Here is a 19,288-nt window from a genome sequence, read left to right on the forward strand (position 1 = left end):
GACCACAGCCCCCATGGGCTTTTCCCTCTCATTCTAGTCCACACTCAGCCTCCAGCAATTCATCAAAATGATTGTTTAAGTATCCCTACCAGTTTATGGCTCCAACATCTTCTGCTCCAGGTAAGCAGATCTCATCTGTGACTCTCTGAATTTGCTTATCTCTACAGATTTCAGGGTAACAAGTTTCCTTATAATCTCAGGTCTCTGATAAGTCCAAGAAAAATCACTGATTTTCTTTTCTTCTTCCTCTTCTTGCAGGCACAGGAATGACAGTTTACAAGTTCTCTGCACATTGGAGTTTAAACACTGGAATTCTGTAACCTGAAGACTTTTATCGTGGTGTTCATCAAGTTTCTTTTTATGAGATAGCATCTTCTCTATGAGTGCATCACATACAGATGGATTTCATGGAGAAAAATTAATTACATAGGGTCTTTTAATTATGTTTATCAAACAAACACACAGTGTACACTCTAATACTGTTGAGCATTTTTCTTTCATAAAGCTAACTATCTTTTTAGACAGTACTGCAGCCTTTGGTTTTAGGAGGCTTGCTGTTTCAGCTCTCCATGGACACATAAATACTTAACAACTATGTTTATGGTTCCACCTGCATTTTGCAAATGCTCTCTGAATATCCAGTTGACCTAAGTTGGGATCAGCTAGTGGGTGAACGATAGAAATATCAAACCCCCATGGACAGTCACCATCTGGAGAATTATCAGTGATAATCACTATAGACTTAAATGTGTCATCTTGATAAAGTCATTGCCATATGAATGCTACTCTGAACCACATTAATGAAGAGCTATAAGACGGCTACTCATAGACACCAAGTAACTTCTGCTTTACAACCAAGAAGAGAATACTTCAAGAAGAGAATATTCCAGAGAGAAGGGTCTGTAAGAAACATGGGTGCCATTTGTTTACTGCTGGGGCAGGAGATACAGTCTTAGTTATGAGGAAAGCAATTTGAGATTAGAAGGCAGCTGTATTTTCGAGCTGTGCATGGTGTTCTGGTTTGTAGGTCCCCTGTGAAGATATTCTCCTGACCACCAGATCTTTTGCACTCAGTGCTTGTAGACATGCTCCAGAAAATGGTTCATAACATGTATTTCAAACAAAGAAATGAAATGATCTGTGTCACCAATTTAATTCATGCTTGGCATACATTTTCTAGATGACCTGTGGCGCCCTTCATCTTGATGACTTCAATACAGTGCTCTCTGCACTTGACTCTCCAGGCCCAACAGCTTATCTGGCCACAGTGCAAGCCTGCCGCTGCCCACTCCCCTACCCACCATTCCATCCTATATGAATTATTTTTAACTAAGAAAGTTATTAAGAAGAATGGCCCAAATCAGGAGAGGCGCATATTGAATTCATCAACAGATACACAGCAGGATGCTGTAATTAAGGCTTCACTTGGAGCCTAAACTCTGTGTTGTAATCTTGAAATCAATATCAGTTCTACCACCCATTTTCTAGTCTGAAATAATAATAGTTATAAATATCAATACACTGTGAACTCTAAAGTGCTATGCAAACCTAACATATTATCTCCTTCCAGTGCTATAATACTTAAAAATTACAATAGAGTTCTTTTTCCTCAAATATTTTAATTAGAAAAAAATTATTTCTCATAATATAAGGGCAGCAAGAAGGGTTTTAATGAATTTAAACCATGAAATATAGCCACTACTTTGTAATTTTTGTTCTCATGGAGTGTGGTCAGCAGCCTCTAAGGTGGCCCCCATCATCATGCTGCTGGTGTTCATGCCTTGTCTGATACCCTCCCCTCCAGTGTAGGTGGGACTTATGAATTGCTTCTAACCAACAGAATATGCCAAAGGTGACATGATGTACTAGATTATGTGTATATATTACGAAAGATTGTAACTCATCTTGCTAAGAGACTCTTTCTTTTGCGGGACTTGAAGATGCAAGCTGCCATGTTGTGAGCTGCCATGTGGAGAACAGCATGTGGCAAGGAGCCGAGAGTAGGCTCCAGCTCAGAGCAAGCAGGAAACTGAGGTCCTCAGTCTGGAAAACTGAAAGGAACTGAATTCTGCCACTGTGAGTTAGGAAGCTGATTCCTCCCCAGTCGAGGAACTTGGCCAACACCTCGATTGCAACTTTGAAAGACCCTGAAGCGGAGGACTCAGCTAAACTGTGCCCAGACTCCTGACCCAGAAAAACTCTGAGGAAATACATGTGTGCTGTTTTAAGCCACTAAGTTTATAGTATCATTGTTAAGCAGCAATAGATAACTAATACACTGAGTTTTACCATGTTCTTTTTAAAGACTGAACATAACTCCTGTAATTGATTTTATTCATTTGCTCCAAATGAGCACTCCTGTTGAATTTTGCCATATGAATAGGAAAAATAGCTAATATTTATTGAACTCTTCCTTGCACTTAGTACTTTACAGACATTATCTCATTGATTCTATTTTCAATATTTTCCAGCATGGAAGATACAGCTCTCTATCAGCATTCATTAAATCAATCAATCAATCTGAAAATCACAATGTACCTCCAGCACAGATAGAAAAGAAAGCACTTAATTCTAAGAGATATCTGGTGGACTGTAAGGATTAGGATTCACTGAGAACAAAACTGAACTATTAATAATACAGAACATTGCAAACAAGCAAAATTATCTCAAACTTTGCCAAAATTATTAAAGAAATAAACAATTGGCAATGAATTGGTATGGCATTTAGATCATCTTATTCAATCTTCTTAATAGCATCAATTTAATGTCTTGAGTTATGAAATTATATGATAAATGCAATCATCAAAAAGGGCTGAAAAACAGAGACAAATTTACCATTTGCAAGCAGTAGTCTTCAATGAGGCAGTAATCATAATGCACCTTTCAACAGGCAAAGATGAAACACAAGTTATCAAAGCAAAGATGCTTATTTCAAATCATAGTATTTTTTTAAAAGAAAATTCTTTAAAAAAGAAAAAAACATGTCACAGACCCACTGGGGATCAGAAAGAGTTTGGACTATTGCCTTAACATGATTGATGTAAACTTCTTACTACCAATCTCCTGACTCAAAAGCAACAAAACACTTTTTACAAAATATGGTTCAAATTCAATATATAGATTCCCCAAAACAACTAGTGATCGGACTATAGAGTAGTATTTTGGTTGCAGTATAGTAATTCAGGACATATGTGGTTTTACCGAAAGTATTAACATGACAGTAGAATTTCTTTAAATGTATTTTTAAAAATTTGAAGCCAACAAAACTTTTAGATTTTCTGAAATATTTGTCTGTGTGTTGCTATGACTACTTATATAGGCTCTGTTTCAACTTTATATGGGTTATTGTTTCCTTTGAACTAAATTTATGAACAAATTGTTCCATCTGAATCTACTCCATTGAACTTATTCAAATTCATTTAAAAATAAACATATTATTAGTATTGTCTTTCACACAACCATATTATAATATTTGACTTTACCCATAAATATTTCAATATATTTATTTTATATTATTTTTATTTTTTGTTCCAAGGTTTTTAGAAATTTATGATAATTCTTGAAATTCTATACATATAACTATGCAATGCTGTTTTGAAATGAATAAAACTGTTCCTCTTCCATGAAAATTAAAATTATATTTTCAACTTTCCCTCAGTATAGGTATGATTAACAGTATTTAACTTTTATCTAGAACTTTTTCTAATTAAATTGAGGTATGTCTCTTGCTCTGATAGATGATAATCAACTTACAGTTACCATGTGAGCTAATTTCTCTCATTTTACAAATGGAGAAGTCAATTGTGGAATGCTGAAACGACTTACAGTTGACCCTGTAGAGAGGAAGAAGCAGAGTCAGTAGGATTGGATCCAGTGATTGTCAGATTCTAAAACTGATCTTTCTTGAAGAGCAAAAATTAAGTCTTAACCACAATAATATCCTATCTGTGATTGTCTGTGTTATTTTAGCTGAACATTTTTTTGTAAATATTAAACTGTCACTTTTGTTTGTTCTTTCAGAAACCTCTCCTTGGTATAACCATACAAAGTATTTGAACTGAAAAGTAGTTCATTTTTCTATGCTTTGCTTGTTTCTTTTGTGTTTACTATTTCCTTGAGTCTTGTTTTAAGTTCATGAGTAGGGTGGAGAGGAAGGGGTTAATATGTCTGCCACTCTGAAATTACTACCCACAACCGAAATCACAGCTTAGTTTCTCTCAAAACACATGTTTGCCATTTTTAATCACAGACTCAGTGATTAAGAATGGAATGAAAAAGAGACATGACCAAGGAGCAATTCAAATAAACAAAGATTAAGATGTTGTGATATGTTTATAAAGACTAGAGACATCTGGAATATTCCAGCTAAATAGTACAGATAATGCACTCTTTCTTTTAATAAGGGCTTTGAGTACCATAAAATATCAAAATGCTTAAGTACTACTTCGATCCTCTGTTATTTTTCCTTTGTCTTCTAGTATATGCCAAGTCCTGAGATTTTTCTTTATTCCAATTATATTGTGCACACTACTTCTGACTCATTTTAGATTTTAATCTTCTTTAATTAAGGAGACTCTATATTGTGTTCAAACAGTACCATGTTAATCAAATCTCCATCAATTATGCTTGTCATATGTGTCTATTCACTTAGAACACTCTCTATCCAAAAGGAAGATATGTGATGTTAAAGAGGAGGTAAACATTCTGATTCTCACCATAGAATTTCTCCTTTACTTGAAAGAGAAATGAAAGTGGAATAATTTTTATCATTTGTGATTGTATCAGCCAACATCCAGTTGCAGGAACTGTTAGGCAGTCCAGTTGTTTCAAGAAGAACATTTAGGGAAGTAGGTGCTTTCAGAATTGTTGGGGGCATGATGATAGAAACAGAAAAGCCCCACTGTGGGCACTGTGACTTCTGCCACAATCAGCAAGGTAGAAAAACAGGAGGTCACCATTGGAATAATTAACTTCACCAACACACCATAGTAGCTGCAATTCAAGGGTTAGGAATTTGTGGCAACAGCAAATGATACAATTGTTGGTTCTCTACACACATAGACTGGACACTTGCACACCACTGTGGAACTGCATCCACGACTGTGCTAGCTGGCAGAGAAAGGGCTAAAGTAAAATGAAGATGGTCTCTGCCCATGTTTGCCTAACAAATTCCAAGTGCTTGCATTTAAATAGAGGACCATTGCATGAAGAACTGTGGATGAGAAGGTGTCTGAAGAAAAGCCTCTAGAAATGCACACTAGAGGTAGGCTGGAAGGTTTGAATGGAAGGTGAATGTCAAGCCACAACACTCACCATAGTGTTTTGATTTTTTTTTTTTAATGTCTCATGTTTTTTACTCTTTTCAATACCCTCTTCTGAGCCCCCTGGAATCATCTGTGAGTACCACCCTTTACCACATTTTAGAAAACAATGTTTTAGACTGTAGAGTTCAAAACACTTATTACTGCTTTTTAAAATTATGTATATTTTAAAAATTTTAGGTATCCTATCTGGGATGAAATTGAGCAGACTTCTGTTGAATACTTTCTGAATTTCAGACATGATGCTAGATTCAGAGAAAAGAAAATTATTTATCTGCTCTGCTCCAGTGGCATTAAGCCAATTGATACAAAATAATTAGGACAAAGAAGTAGAAGGAAGAGCAGAAAGAGGAAACTAGAATTAAAGTTTTATGAATAGTCTCTGGATAAAGGAAAGAATTAAACATTTAAAACAAAGGTAGGTGTTTATAAAGGATAACAAATTGATTAACAATATCAGCAACAACCAAAAAAATAGATCTGAGACCCCAATTGATTAAATTGAAAACAAACATGAATAATTTCTTTTAAAAAAAGGAAAACAAATAGCTAATATATGAAAAATATAATAGAAATGCATGTTGAAAGAAGACATGTTTTTAATCCCCTGTAAATAGACCAGGATTTAAGACATGTTATATTCAAATGTATTTGTTTCTTTGTTTTGCTGGGAGGAGAACTCTGATATACTTTGGTTTCAATTATAAATTGATACATTATTTATGGAAGGTGACTTGGCAATAAGTAATAAAGGTCCTTAAAAGTTTAAATTATTTAAAAATTTTCTGCAATTTGACTAAACATGGCAGAAGCTGTGTCTGTTTTATTCATTATTGTCTTCCCTCTGTAGCTTTTAAAGTACCTGACACAGTTACTTTTCAATAAATTTTGTTTGGAGGAGTGACGGATAATTATCAAAGCATGCATTTAATAGCAAAATAAGCTGGAAAAATCCTGAAGGTCAACATTGAAGGAACAATTAATAATTTTTGGCCTATTCATATTACAAATAGTATCCATCTAATAAAACAATATTTACAAAAAATTATTACAATGGCAAGGAAATGCTCATTAGGCAATAACACAAAATAAAGGTATATAATAGTAGTCTATATTTCATCATCTCAAATAGAGTTAAAATAGAAAAAAGATAAAATGTTAGCTGTGGGTCAAGATTATTTGTTTTCGACTCCCTTTTTCAAGAGCACCAGAATCACAACCAACTGCTGAAAAATCATCAACAGGAAGACACTGGAACTCACCAAAAAAGATACCTCACATCCAAAGACAAAGGAGAAACCATAATGAGATGGTAGGAGGGGCACAATCACAATAAAATCAAATCCCATAACTGCTGGGTGGGTGACTCACAAACTGGAGAACACTTACACCACAGAAGTCCACCCACTGGAGTGAAGGTTCTGAGCCCCACGTCAGGCTTCCCAACCTGGGAGTCTGGCAATGGGAGGAGAAATTCCTAGAGAATCAGACTTTGAAGGCTAGTGGGATTTGATTGCAAGACTTCAACAGGACTGGGGGAAACAGAGACTCCAACCTTTGAGGGCACACACAAAGTAGTGTGTGCATCAGGACCCAGGGGAAGGAGCAGTGACCCCATAGGAGACTGAACCAGACCTACCTTCTAGTGCTGGAGGGTCTCCTGCAGAGGCAGGGTGTGGCTGTGGCTCACTATGAGGACAAGGACATTGGCAGCAGAAGTTCTGGGAAGTACTCCTAGGCATGAGCACTCCCAGAGTCTGCCATTAGCCCCACCAAAGAGCACGGGTAGGCTCCAGTGTTGGGTTGCCACAGGCCAAACAACCAAGAGGGAGGGAATCCAGCCACACCCATCAGCAGCCAAGCAGATTAAAGTTTTACTGAGCTCTTCCCACAAGAGCAACACCCAGCTCTACCCACCACCAGTCCCTCCCATCAGGAAACTTTCAGAAGCCTCTTAAATAGCCTCATCCACCAGAGGGCAGACAGCAGAAACAAGAAGAACTATAATCCTGCAACCTGTGGAACAAAAACCATATTCACAGATAGACAAGATGAAAAGGCAGAGGGCTATGTACCAGATGAAGGAACAAGATAAAACCCCAGAAAAACAACTAAATGAAGTGGAGATAGGCAACCTTCCAGAAAAAGAATTCACAATAATGATAGTGAAGATGATCCAAGACCTTGGAAAAAGAATGGAGCCAAAGATCGAGAAGATGCAAGAAATGTTTAAGAAAGACCTAGAAAAATTAAAGAACAAACAAAGAGATGAACAATACAATAACTGAAATGAAAAATACACTAGAAGGAATCAATAGCAGAATAACTGAGGCAGAAGAACGGATAAATGACCTGGAAGACAGAATGGTATAACTCCCTGACAGAACAGAATAAAGAAAAAAAGTGGGGTAGTGGTGGTGTGATGAATTGGGAGATTGAGATTGACATATATACACTAATATGTATAAAGTGGATAACTAATAAGAACCTGCTGTATAAAAATATAAATTAAATAAAATGCAAAAAAAAATTGTTTTCTTAGAATCAACTCTTCTGGCAGGACTCTCATAATTCTCCATATACCTATTGTTGATGGAAGTTACAGTTCAAATTGTTCTGTATTTCCAAATGTTTTCACATGTTACAAGTCTAGTAAACCTAGAGTGAATATCATATCATTTTACTTATCTCTTCTCCATGACAAATATATATATGTGTATATATATATATATATATATATTAGAGGTATCTATTTTCTTAATTCTCTTTATATTCTAGCATGAAATTCAACATCAGAGTATTTTAATGCAGCCATTAATTATTACCCATATTAATACATTTTTGTTTGAGATAAATTGTATACCTATACCTAATCAAGATTAAAATATAACCAACCCATATTTCAACAAAAGAGTAGCTTGTCACAGTTGTTGGACTGAGCAGTTTCTCCAAATTATGGTAGGTAATTACTAGTTTGTGGCAAATGCCACAGTATTTAGAAACCTACTCTCACATTTAGTGTAAGCAATTTCCATTCCAGTGGGTTTGCTCACATATTCACATGTAGTATATTATGAAGGATTTTAAAGCTAACCCTTCATTTTGTTTCTCCCATAAGTGTGATGTTAAAAAGTATGATTTTAGTTTCCATGATGTAGTTTCAGATTTATTTACATACACTGGTGGTTCCACAATCTTTGGAAATTGAACACTGGCCAGAAAAAGATGGGTAAACATATATATTGTATAATTATATATATATATAAATTATATAAAGGGGATATGGAAAATGGAAGGAGAAAGCTAAGCACCAAGTAATAAGGGCCAGAAAATTTTTATAGAGACTAGAAAAGATAAGTGTTTATAAAAAAATAGTTTTTGCCTCTACCGTATGTTGCCTTGAGGCTATTATTGTCTGCTTCACTGCAGACACTGGCAGCAGTAGCCAAGACATCAGTGTTCACATGAAATAAGTGCATTCTGAAGAGCTGCCCTTAGGTATTGAATATCCCATCTTACTCTCTAAAAATCCCTAAGACCATGGATTACAATTTAGGGAGATTGTCACTTCTCAATCATACTATACCTCAAAGTTTAAAATTTAAGATTACAAAAGGTCAGATGGTAAAGAGAAAATAAATGCAGTGTTTGTAAAACAGACAGAAATTTTGAATCATATTCAAAATACTGACTCCATATATGTGTACATATATATGTAAAAGAAAGATTACAAATGGGAATGACCAGCAATGGTCATCTGGTGGAGTTTTCAGCACAAGGCTTATCTCCTATGCTCTAAAACAGTGGTCAGCAGATGACAGCCTGCAGGCCAAATTGGGCCTGGTTCCTGTTTTTGTAAATAAATTTTTATCGGAACACAGTCATACCCAATAGTTTCCATAATATCTATAGCTGCTGTCACATTATAAGGGGAAGTTGAAATGGTATGACAGAGACTGTCTGATTTTCAAAACCTAAAATATTTACTATCTTCTCTTTCACAGAAAAAATTTGCCAACCCTATCTTAAACTCACACACTGAGATCTGGCCTTTGATCCCTCCTCAGCACAGATAGACAATTAATGGATAGACATTTATTGTCAATATAAAACAAGAATTAAATTTCATTTAAAAATGAGTGAAGTATAAATATTTGGTCAGTACGAAAAATTTTGAGTTGATGTAAAGAGAACAAAAGATTAAACAGTGGTAGATTGGATATACCTGAAGACCAGATTAGTGAGTTGGTACATCAGATTGAGGAATTTTCCCAGAAAATGGCAAGAAAAGCTAAAGAGACCCGACTTATGGATAAGTACCAAATGATAAGATTTCCCAAAGGAGAAAAAACAAATGAAAAAAGGAAACTATTTGAAGAAATAAGGAAGATAGACTTCCTATTCTGGTAATATGCCAGGCTATTATTTACCACTAAAAACTACTAAAATTACTAAATTTTAAAATATTTTCTTAAAAGATCAAAAAGCTGACATGATATTAGAGTTAGGAATTACCATATCTAGTCTAGATAAGAAGCCATAGAGGTAAGCTCAACATTGAAGTAGTTTTTGCCTTAAGGACATTTACCAAACTTCACAAATATGAGCTTTGACTTTTAAGGTGTGGTAAAGTGTGAGAGCTAAGAGAAAAAGCCCAGGCTTCTCTGAAGGTGTGGAGTTTAATAGGAAACTTTTCTTATTAAAGCTGGAGCTCCTAAATCATAAGTCTTAAGTTAACTAGTCCTAAGGTAACTAGTTATCTATGCAGGTATACCTAGTCACCCTGCCTTCTCCAAAATATTGAAAATAATATTGCCTTGGTAATGATTAGACTGAGGTGTGGAGAAGGGGGAAACCATCCCTAAGAAGTTGAAGCCCCAAGGCAGCACTCAAAATCACATTACTGAGGAGGTGCAGAAAAAAACCCTCAAGTTGTAAATTCACCATATTTAATTATTCTAAGATTCAACATGTTTTTGGTCCTATTTTAATATTTAGCAGTTAGGATGTGTATTATACCTGCTAAAGGCCTGGCAGCAATTGTGACTTAATTATCATCAACTATATAGCAAACATGCAGTGTTAGTAGGTTAGAAAAAAATCACAGACAAAATGGAGCACTTTTTCAATAAATGCTATACCACTTTGAGCTGGATTTTCAATGTGAAAAAGATCTAAGATGGCCTTGTTCAATTTATTTTGCTTATAGTTTCCTTCTCATACATACAGAAGAATGACATGACAAAAATCTAAATGAGGGTAAAACTGTCTTTAAATAAAACTCCAAAATGATGAGAAAGCATTTTCTGTGGTTTACTTGGCAGTGTTACCTTTTGATTCATAAAGTGTTATTGCTCTTTTGCTGTTGCCATCTTAGCTTCAATGAAAACAGTAGCTGTTGCAGACTAGTAGCAACTCACAAGAACCTAATGGAAGCATACTCAGCTCTTCTTTACAAGAGCACACCAATCCCAAGCCTCAAGGAATAGCATAAATAACTTACCAATTAAAATGACCACTTCAGGGACTTCCCTGGTGGTACAGTGGTTAAGAATCTGCCTGCCAAAGCAGAGAACATGGGTTCAATTCCTGGTCTGGGAAGATCCCACATGTTGTGGAGCAACTAAGCCCATGCAACACAACAATTGAGCCTGCTCTCTAGAGCCTGTGAGCCACAACTACTGACCCTGCATGCCACAACTACTGAAGCCCACATGCCTAGATCCCATGCTCCACAACAGGAGAAGCCACCACAATGAGAAGCCTGCACACTGCAACAAAGAGTAGCCCCCACTTGCTGCAACTAGAGAAAGCCCGCACACAGCAACGAAGACCCAACGCAGCCAAAAATAAATAAATTTATTAAAAAAAAAAAGACCAGTTCATATTCAAACGTAAATACTCACACAAGGAAACAATTTACTATGAGCTAAAACTAGCAATAAAAATGGAAAGCATAGGGCTTCCCTGGTGGCGCAGTGGTTGAGAGTCCGCCTGCTGATGCAGGGGACACGGGTTCGTGCCCCAGTCCGGGAAGACACCATGTGACCCAGAGCGCCTGGCACTGTGAGCCATGGCTGCTGAGACTGTGCGCCAGGAGCTTGTGCTCCAAAACGGGAGAGGCCACAACAGTGAGAGGCCTGCGTACGGCAAAAAAAAAAAAAAAAAGGAAAGCATAAACATTAAATATGCCTGATACTGGAATCTTCAGATACCTATCTAAATAACATCTAAAACTATGTTTAACATGTTCAAAGGAATGAAAAACAAGCTTGAAAATATCTGAAGGTGATAGCTAACTTCAAAACACATCAAGATGTTAAGGTATAAGAATTCAGTAATTAAACTTATAATTAAATAGATGAATTTAAAAGTAGGTTAAACATAGCTAAAGACAGAATTAGTGAACTGGAAGACAAGTCAGAAAAAATTATTCAAAATTAAGCATAGAGAAAAGAAAAGAGAAGATATTAAACTGATAATTGAGATATACAAGATATCGTGAGAAGTCCTAATATGTGTCTAAGTAAAGTTCCAGAAGGAAGAGCAAGGAGAAGAAAACAAGGAGTAATATCTGCAAACACAAATATAAAGGCTGAACATTTTCCGGAAATAATGAAAGAATGATTTGCATCACGAAGACTTCAATTTCCAGGCAAGATTACAAAAACATTTTATACCTACACATATACCAAAGCAAAACTGCAAAACATCAAAAATACAGAGGCATTTCAGGAAGAATCAGTGAAAAGTGACAGATTACCTTGAGCAAGAGATTAAAAAGAAATAAGAATTAGATTGACAGAAAAATGAAAGTCAAACTTCTGTATAATTAAACTGTGCTGATAAATATAGTGATGATTCTGAATCATGTGAATTAAACTATCAATGTGTAGTATTAGAAATACCTTAATTTATTTCCGTTAAATACCCTTTTTCATATTTGCACTAGAATGGCATATGACAAAAGATTTATATCTAAATGACTCATTAATTTTGAATTTATAATTTTATTCTTAAAGAAAAAATATTTCAAGAATGGGACACTATAAAGTGTTTCTACCAACAGCTTCCATTCCAAAGGAAACTCAGAAAAACGTATTTTGGGCAGAATGCAAGAGATCCAGGATAGGATGTTTGTGATAGAGGAAAGATCAAAACACAACAAACTGTGTTAAATACATTATTGCCTTTTTAAAAATAAAAATGTTATGCAAGATTAAAATTTAAATAAAGAATTAAAAAGCAACACCAAATTAAGAGGTAAATTGAGAAGTAAATGAATGTATTTAAAAATTTATTGTTCAAGAAGTGCCCTTTTTCCTTAAGGCATTGAACTATTTAAGACTTTGAGAAGAATATTTTTTTTAATTTCTTGAAGTAAAATGAAAATAGCCAAAACAGAGCATATATCACCCAAAGTATTAGCAGAAAGTGAAAGAAATATCTAATTAATTTAAGAAAAAGGAGAGAAGCACAGAAATAAACAAAACGATAAAACTGGAGAAAAACAGCAGCACACAAAGTTAGATAGGAGATTTAAACAGGAATGTGAGTAGTTATACTAAATGTAAATAGACTAAATGCTCCAGTTAAGAAGCAATGATGATAAAAAAATATCAATAAATGCATTTTCATATATAATGCTGTGTCAAAAAGACTTTTAAAACATTAGGGTACAGAAAATACAAGGTGAAAGGATAGGAAAAAATATCTGTCATGATAGTATCAAAGAATGCTGGTTACCTGTACTTGTAACAGACAAAAATAGACTTTAAGGAAAATACATTATTTGGGATAAAGATAGTCACATCTTAACTAGAAAAGGTTTAATTCATGATGAATATATAAAATTATATATATGTACTTATAAATATATAAACATATAAAATGAAGAATAAATAAAATATAAAATATATATAATAAAATATATATTAATATGCAAAACAAGAATATGCAAAACAAGAATAGCTACATAACTATAAAGAGATTTAAATTTGCAATCATAATGCAGATTTAACATGCCTCCATGCCTCTTTTAGTATCAATACATGAAGCCAACAGAAAATCAGTAATGATATATAAGATCTGAATAGCATAATTAACAAACAGCTTAATGGATGTGGACAGAACACTAAACCCATGAACTGCACAGTTCACATTCTTTTCTGAGTGTAATCAACTTATTTGAAGACTCGCTACAAGATGATATCACCAAGAGGCAGAGTTTAGAGAATGGACGGTGACAGTTTGTCCCATGAGCCCTGAGGTGCTACAGAGTAAAATATCTGAGACTGAAAAGATGAGGCAGGATGGCATCCTGGAAGGGAAATTAATAAAGTTAATCAAGGAGAAGGAAGTGATCAACTGAGACTTTGATACGAAAAATTTTGGAGGATCGCTTTGGGTAAAACTGATTGGGGTGGGTTAAGATAAGAAGAGAGGACAGAAACTGGAGACTTTTTTTTTTATCACAGATACTTTGTTTTGCTCTGTTTCTTGATATTTAACATTTTTTTTGTTTGTTTTGAATTCGTGTTAAACATGACTGTGGTACACCGGCATGCTGAATTCTTAGACATGCATAGTTACTGTTCCATCTGGGATGTGTTCAGCAACCTTGCAATTAAAAAATGTTTCACAGTCAACCTTTAAGAAGGAGGAGATGCAGAAGAATGAGAAGCAGAAGTAAGTGGAAACCACTTACAAATTAAGTACAGATTGAGTACTTTTCATTGCTATCATATATTCCTTCACATGAGTATTCCGTGCCATTTGAAAGATAGAATTCTTTGAAGAAATGCCACCAGATGGCAGGCACCTTCCCTTTGTATCACAGATACTTTGAATATAACACAATGAAGAAACAGTAACAAAGGGAAGGTGGTGAAAGGCAGCAGGATTGTTGAAGGAGAGGGCTCTTTATTACTCAACACATATTTAGAAATGTATTTATATATTAAATACAATCTTGTGCTACAGAGGAAACCATAAAATAAGTTACTAAATATTTAAAGTTAAATAAAAGTGAAATCATTACACGTAGCATTTTGTAATTAATATTTTGTGGAGTAAGGCTCATACTCCACAAAATATTAATTAATTAATACTTTGAGGGAAATTTATAGCTTTAAATATATTTATCAGGAAATAAGAAAGTCTAAAATACTGAGTTAAACATTTAGCAAAAAAATCCTATCCACCTGTGTCAATGATACCAAGAGCCAATTATAAGAACCAGTGTTAAACCCATCCCAAATCATGTTAAATTCACATCGGTAATCACAAATATGAAATTTAGCCAATCTGCAAAAACTACAGTCTACTAATTTCAATTCCACATTCAAAAGTTAACCAATATCTAACCCTTCCTACTTCTGAAAGTTTGCCATCTCTGAACTCCATGCTTCCCGATCCTAGGATCAGTTGTCTTCTTGTTCAGAAACACTGCATCCCACAAACATAACTCTCTCTTGTTTAGAAACAATCAGCTCTTCATTTCAGATATGGAATGGAGGCCTCTTCCATTCCCCACTACATATCCTTAAACTATTCATTTCCTTTTGAGGACAATTACAAGGATGTTGTTCATTGCAGACTTATCTTTGATGTCAGGGAGTTAGAGGCAACCTGGATGCCTATAACCATGTAAATAGACAGGTTAAGAGTTATGAATACATGCCTTACAGTAAAAGGCAAAAGTCAGAAACAATAATTTAGAGGAACACATAACAACATGTATAAACCTTAAAAATAGCTCTTTGTAGAAAGACACAAAAGAGGATGATACACAGTATAACCCAAACCATTTATCTCAATTAAAAATACAGGACAACTAAATAATACATATTTTGCACAAGCATGGAACCAAAAAGTACACATTCCACTTATTAGAATGTTTGTCTCTGGGAGTCCTGTAACAGGACTGAAGAATGATAAGGAGAAAAGAGTAAAGCAGAATAAGGTAAGGTGAGCAAAGTATAATAAAGAGTAAAGTGAGGGACGGGAGGGGAAGGATGGGAGAGGAAGGGAGAGGAGGGGAGTGGAGGGGAAGGGAAGGCAGGAATTGGAAGGGAAGGGAAAAAAGAAGAAGAGAGGAGAAGAAGGAAGAGAGGGAAAGGAAGGGGAAGAGAAGAACAGGGAGAGAAGGGAGAAGAATAGAAGAAGGGAGAAAGGAAGGGGAAGAAGGGAGGGAAGGGGAGAAGAGAGGAATAGAAAGGAAGAAGCAGTGGGGAGAATCCTTTTCTGGGACGATGTTGCTAATGTGATATGAATTGTAGAGTATGATTAACCTAAGCTTCTTTACCTAGGGTCTAAAACATGAAAGTAATTTCAGACATTTAATGAAGTAATGATGGTAGTTGTGTACAGACCAGGATAACAAATTCTTACAAAAACTATTTGTTTTAATGTATGCTCTAAACTTCAAATGAGCTGTGTTCTCTAGTTTCTTTCATGCTTGGACATAAAAAAATACAATTTTCCCCTACAGTTTACTAAAATTGATGAATATCTTCTCTCTTAGAAGCATGTAATTTTATGTTTATTGAAAGTTTTCACTAAATAACCCTTTTCTTAAAATAATTAAGCTTTTGGTGGAAAAGCAAAAATAAACTTTGCTTTTTCACACATATAATTACAATGTGTCTTGATTTGATTTTGTTGGGGGCATCCTTACATTTTATCATGCATTATATTACTAGAATTTCTGAAATCCAAGGGAGAAAAATTAAATATAATAAAAGCTTTATTCTTGTCTTTTATTAAAACCATTCTCTATATTATACCTTAAATTATGTACCTATGTGTACATAGATTGTAATTTTGTGTAGGTTTTATCTATAAATGAATGTGTTACTTTAATGTAGTTATCATGGAAAGTTTCCATTTATTTGAATAACCATGCCATTGTCTAAATCATTTTTGATAGTCTTCATTCAGAATGTTCAAAAAATTATTTTATGTACTGAATATATGTACATTTTTTGTATTACTTAACTTTGTCATATCTTGTTTTTTTACTTAAAAATATATATTGCACTTCCTATTCCACAAAATGAATGATTTTTACCCATTTCCCCAATATTAAATTCACTCGTAAGTGATGCAAATTTAATACTATTGAGACTAAATATGAAGATGATCCCACAGGCTTTCCAAACAAACAATAAAACAGAAAAAATACCTGATCCCCTACAAGTATCTAAGTGTTTTCTTTCTACTGTTTCCTACCTGAATGACTGAACTGTGGCACATTAGTAAACAATATACAAGTAAGTAAGAAAACCCTCTTAAAATCACACATCATAGCCATGGTTTGTAAACATTTCTGCTTTCACTTTAGTTAATCAACAAATCTTTGTGTGTTAATTTACATCAAAATAAAGACTATAATTTATTGGCAGAGATATGAGTTTTGAGAAAATGCTTAAAAATATCTCTCTTTTAAAAGAATAGCTTCCAATGCTTTCACAAGTTTTCAAGGCCTAAAAATACAAAAATGGTGAAATTTAACTTTCTTGTCTGTTTCCAATTCACCCATTATATGTACCATATACATCAGTATCTACAGTAGAGGAAAATGCATTAGTAAATATTCTAACCTAAACAAAGGAATTGGTGATAGAGTTATTACCATTCATGTTTCCATATATCAGTTTTGGGCTACAGGCTGCCTGGATCAGAGGACTTGAATTTGCTCTCTGCCTTATTGCTTAAAAAAGGTTTTTGTTTTATTTTGTTTTTAACCGTAAGTAAAGAAAGGCACTAGGAGATTCCTAAAGATCTTTTTTCTTTGCTACTATCCCTAGGCAAGAAGGAGGAATTAGCCTTGTAACCAGATCCTTCTGTCTCTGCATTTAATTTTAAGCAAGAAACCAGACTGCTAAAAATGTAAGATGGACAGAGAACAGCAGAGGGCAGTATTTACTCATGGCTGAATCATCTCCGAACTCAGAAGTTTTAAATTTGGAGGGGTCATTGTGGCTGAAACGTATGACACATGCCCTATATTTGCATTACTTGGCTTAAATTCTTATTTTCTAAACGGTTGTCCTTAAAGGGGAAATAATACTGACCTGATTCCTAGTCCCTTTTTTTTTCTTTGAAGAATACCACAAAAATTAGCTACAGTAATCTGAGTGACTTGCGTGGCACGTGGGTAATTTTAAAATTTAAATTTCATTCTATTTATTTCTATTTCCTCATATCTGTCTTTTCCCCAGATAAAAACCAAACCAAAGCAAAAAGAAACAAACCTTCATCAGCATTCCTTTGGCTTTAAAATGTCTAGGGGGAAATACTCCAACGGAGATCAAAATTCCAAACTTTGCAATAGGAAGAGACCTCCATCTTTCCAAAGGGCTACCATTGTTATTGTTGAAACTCTAAGGTTTGGCTACTGACACCTGGGATCTATTCGGGACAGGAAACAAAACAGAGTTCCCCTGGCTTTTCCTATAGGAAATCCAAAGTGCAGTCGGTACCGAGGCCTTGGTGCCCCTACTCACCTGGAAGTGGAGACAGGCTTAGGGTTAGATCTGGACTGCAATTATCTCGCTCTGTAGACAGAGGAGGAATGGGGAAGATTTGGTTTGGATGCTGCCGGATCATACTGTAGAGCTACTCCCTCCCCTCTCATCGAAAGAGAAGGGGCAGGAAACGGTTAAAGCAAATCTGCGCTCTGCATTCCCAGACAGGCTTTGCTTAATCCTTCTTCCCGCTCTAATAGACCTTCACCCCCTGCCTTTCTTTTATTTCCCTCGACCCCCCCTTACCCCTGAGTTATTACTAGCATAACAACCTAACGGTCTTCCCCCAGAACCCATCACTAAAGTTATTTATCTGCAAACCTGACCCCACCCCCATCTATTCGGCGGCAGCTTTTTGCTGTTATTGCTCAGATGCCGGCCAAGATGTGACCAAAAAGAAAAAAAAAAAAAGGGTATAAAAAACCCCACCCCACCCCCTTCTCAGCGCCTCCTACTCGCCGAGCTCCCACACCCCACAGCCTACAGTCCTCCGAGAGGCTGGAGTGATTAGCATCCCGAGAAGCCAGTCGGAGGCAGAAGAAGTCGGAGAGCGCTCGCGGTCGGAGTGCCAGGCGGGGCTGCTTTAGCTCCGGCCCAATGGGGCTGGGGCGAGGGAGGGGCAGTAGGTGACAGCACGGGGAGCTAGGGGGAGTCCGGGCAAACTAAAGTGCGGGATCAATGAGTGGCGAGCAAAGTTTCTGAGTCCTGCTCCAGCTCGCGGTCTTCCCTCCCCCTCTGTGTTTCGACAGCGCGGTGTGTGTGTGTGTGTGTGTGTGTGCGCGTGTGTGCGCGCGCGCGTGCGGCGGGGAAGGGGCGGGGAGAGTGTGAGGGAGCAGCCGGAGGTTGAGAGGGGCTCGCGGAGCTCCAGCTCCACAGCGGTACAACCTTCAGCCCGGGCAGGCGAGAGGGAGAGCGCTGACAGCCGCCGTACCGAGCTGCCGCGGGCGCCGCCAGAGCCCAGCGCCGACTTCCCCGCCTCCACCGCCAACGGTGAAGGAGAAAGAGGGACCCACCACCCCCCCCGCTCCAAACCAAAAGCCTTGTGGATTACAAAGTGAAACTGACACGGGACAATTAAAGCAAAGGGCACGAGGTCAGGGGCGAGGCGCACTAGAGTGGGCTTCTGATTGGGGCCGCCGGAGAAGGAGCCCCCTGGCATGGTGAGGGGAGGGGACTCGGGGACAGCGCGCTGCTCCTGCCCGACCCCGGCGAGGCCGAGAAGAAAGCGGGACCTGCGCTCGATTTGGATGTACAAATAATGGGTCGGCAGGCGTCCCGGCAGAGGTAAAAAAAAAAAAAAAAAAAAAAATGCTGAGGAGCGCTGGATTTTGCCTGTGCCCGACTAAGGGCTCGAAGCCGCAGCAGGGGCGGCGGCGGCTCCTGCTGGAGGAGAAGGGACGGAGCTGAGCGCTCCCGGGTACCGGAACCTAGCGCCAA

At 36.6% G+C, this 19,288-nt stretch overlaps 1 pseudogene; it reads right to left on the minus strand.

Moving 5' to 3' along the window:
• Positions 1 to 585: 585 nt before the first annotated feature.
• Positions 586 to 19,010, minus strand: LOC112399729 (AKT-interacting protein-like; annotated as a pseudogene).
• Positions 19,011 to 19,288: the final 278 nt, after the last annotated feature.

Source organism: Neophocaena asiaeorientalis, unplaced genomic scaffold, assembly GCF_003031525.2.
Source record: "Neophocaena asiaeorientalis asiaeorientalis breed wild unplaced genomic scaffold, Neophocaena_asiaeorientalis_V1.1 scaffold65, whole genome shotgun sequence".
Lineage (NCBI taxonomy): Eukaryota > Metazoa > Chordata > Mammalia > Artiodactyla > Phocoenidae > Neophocaena > Neophocaena asiaeorientalis.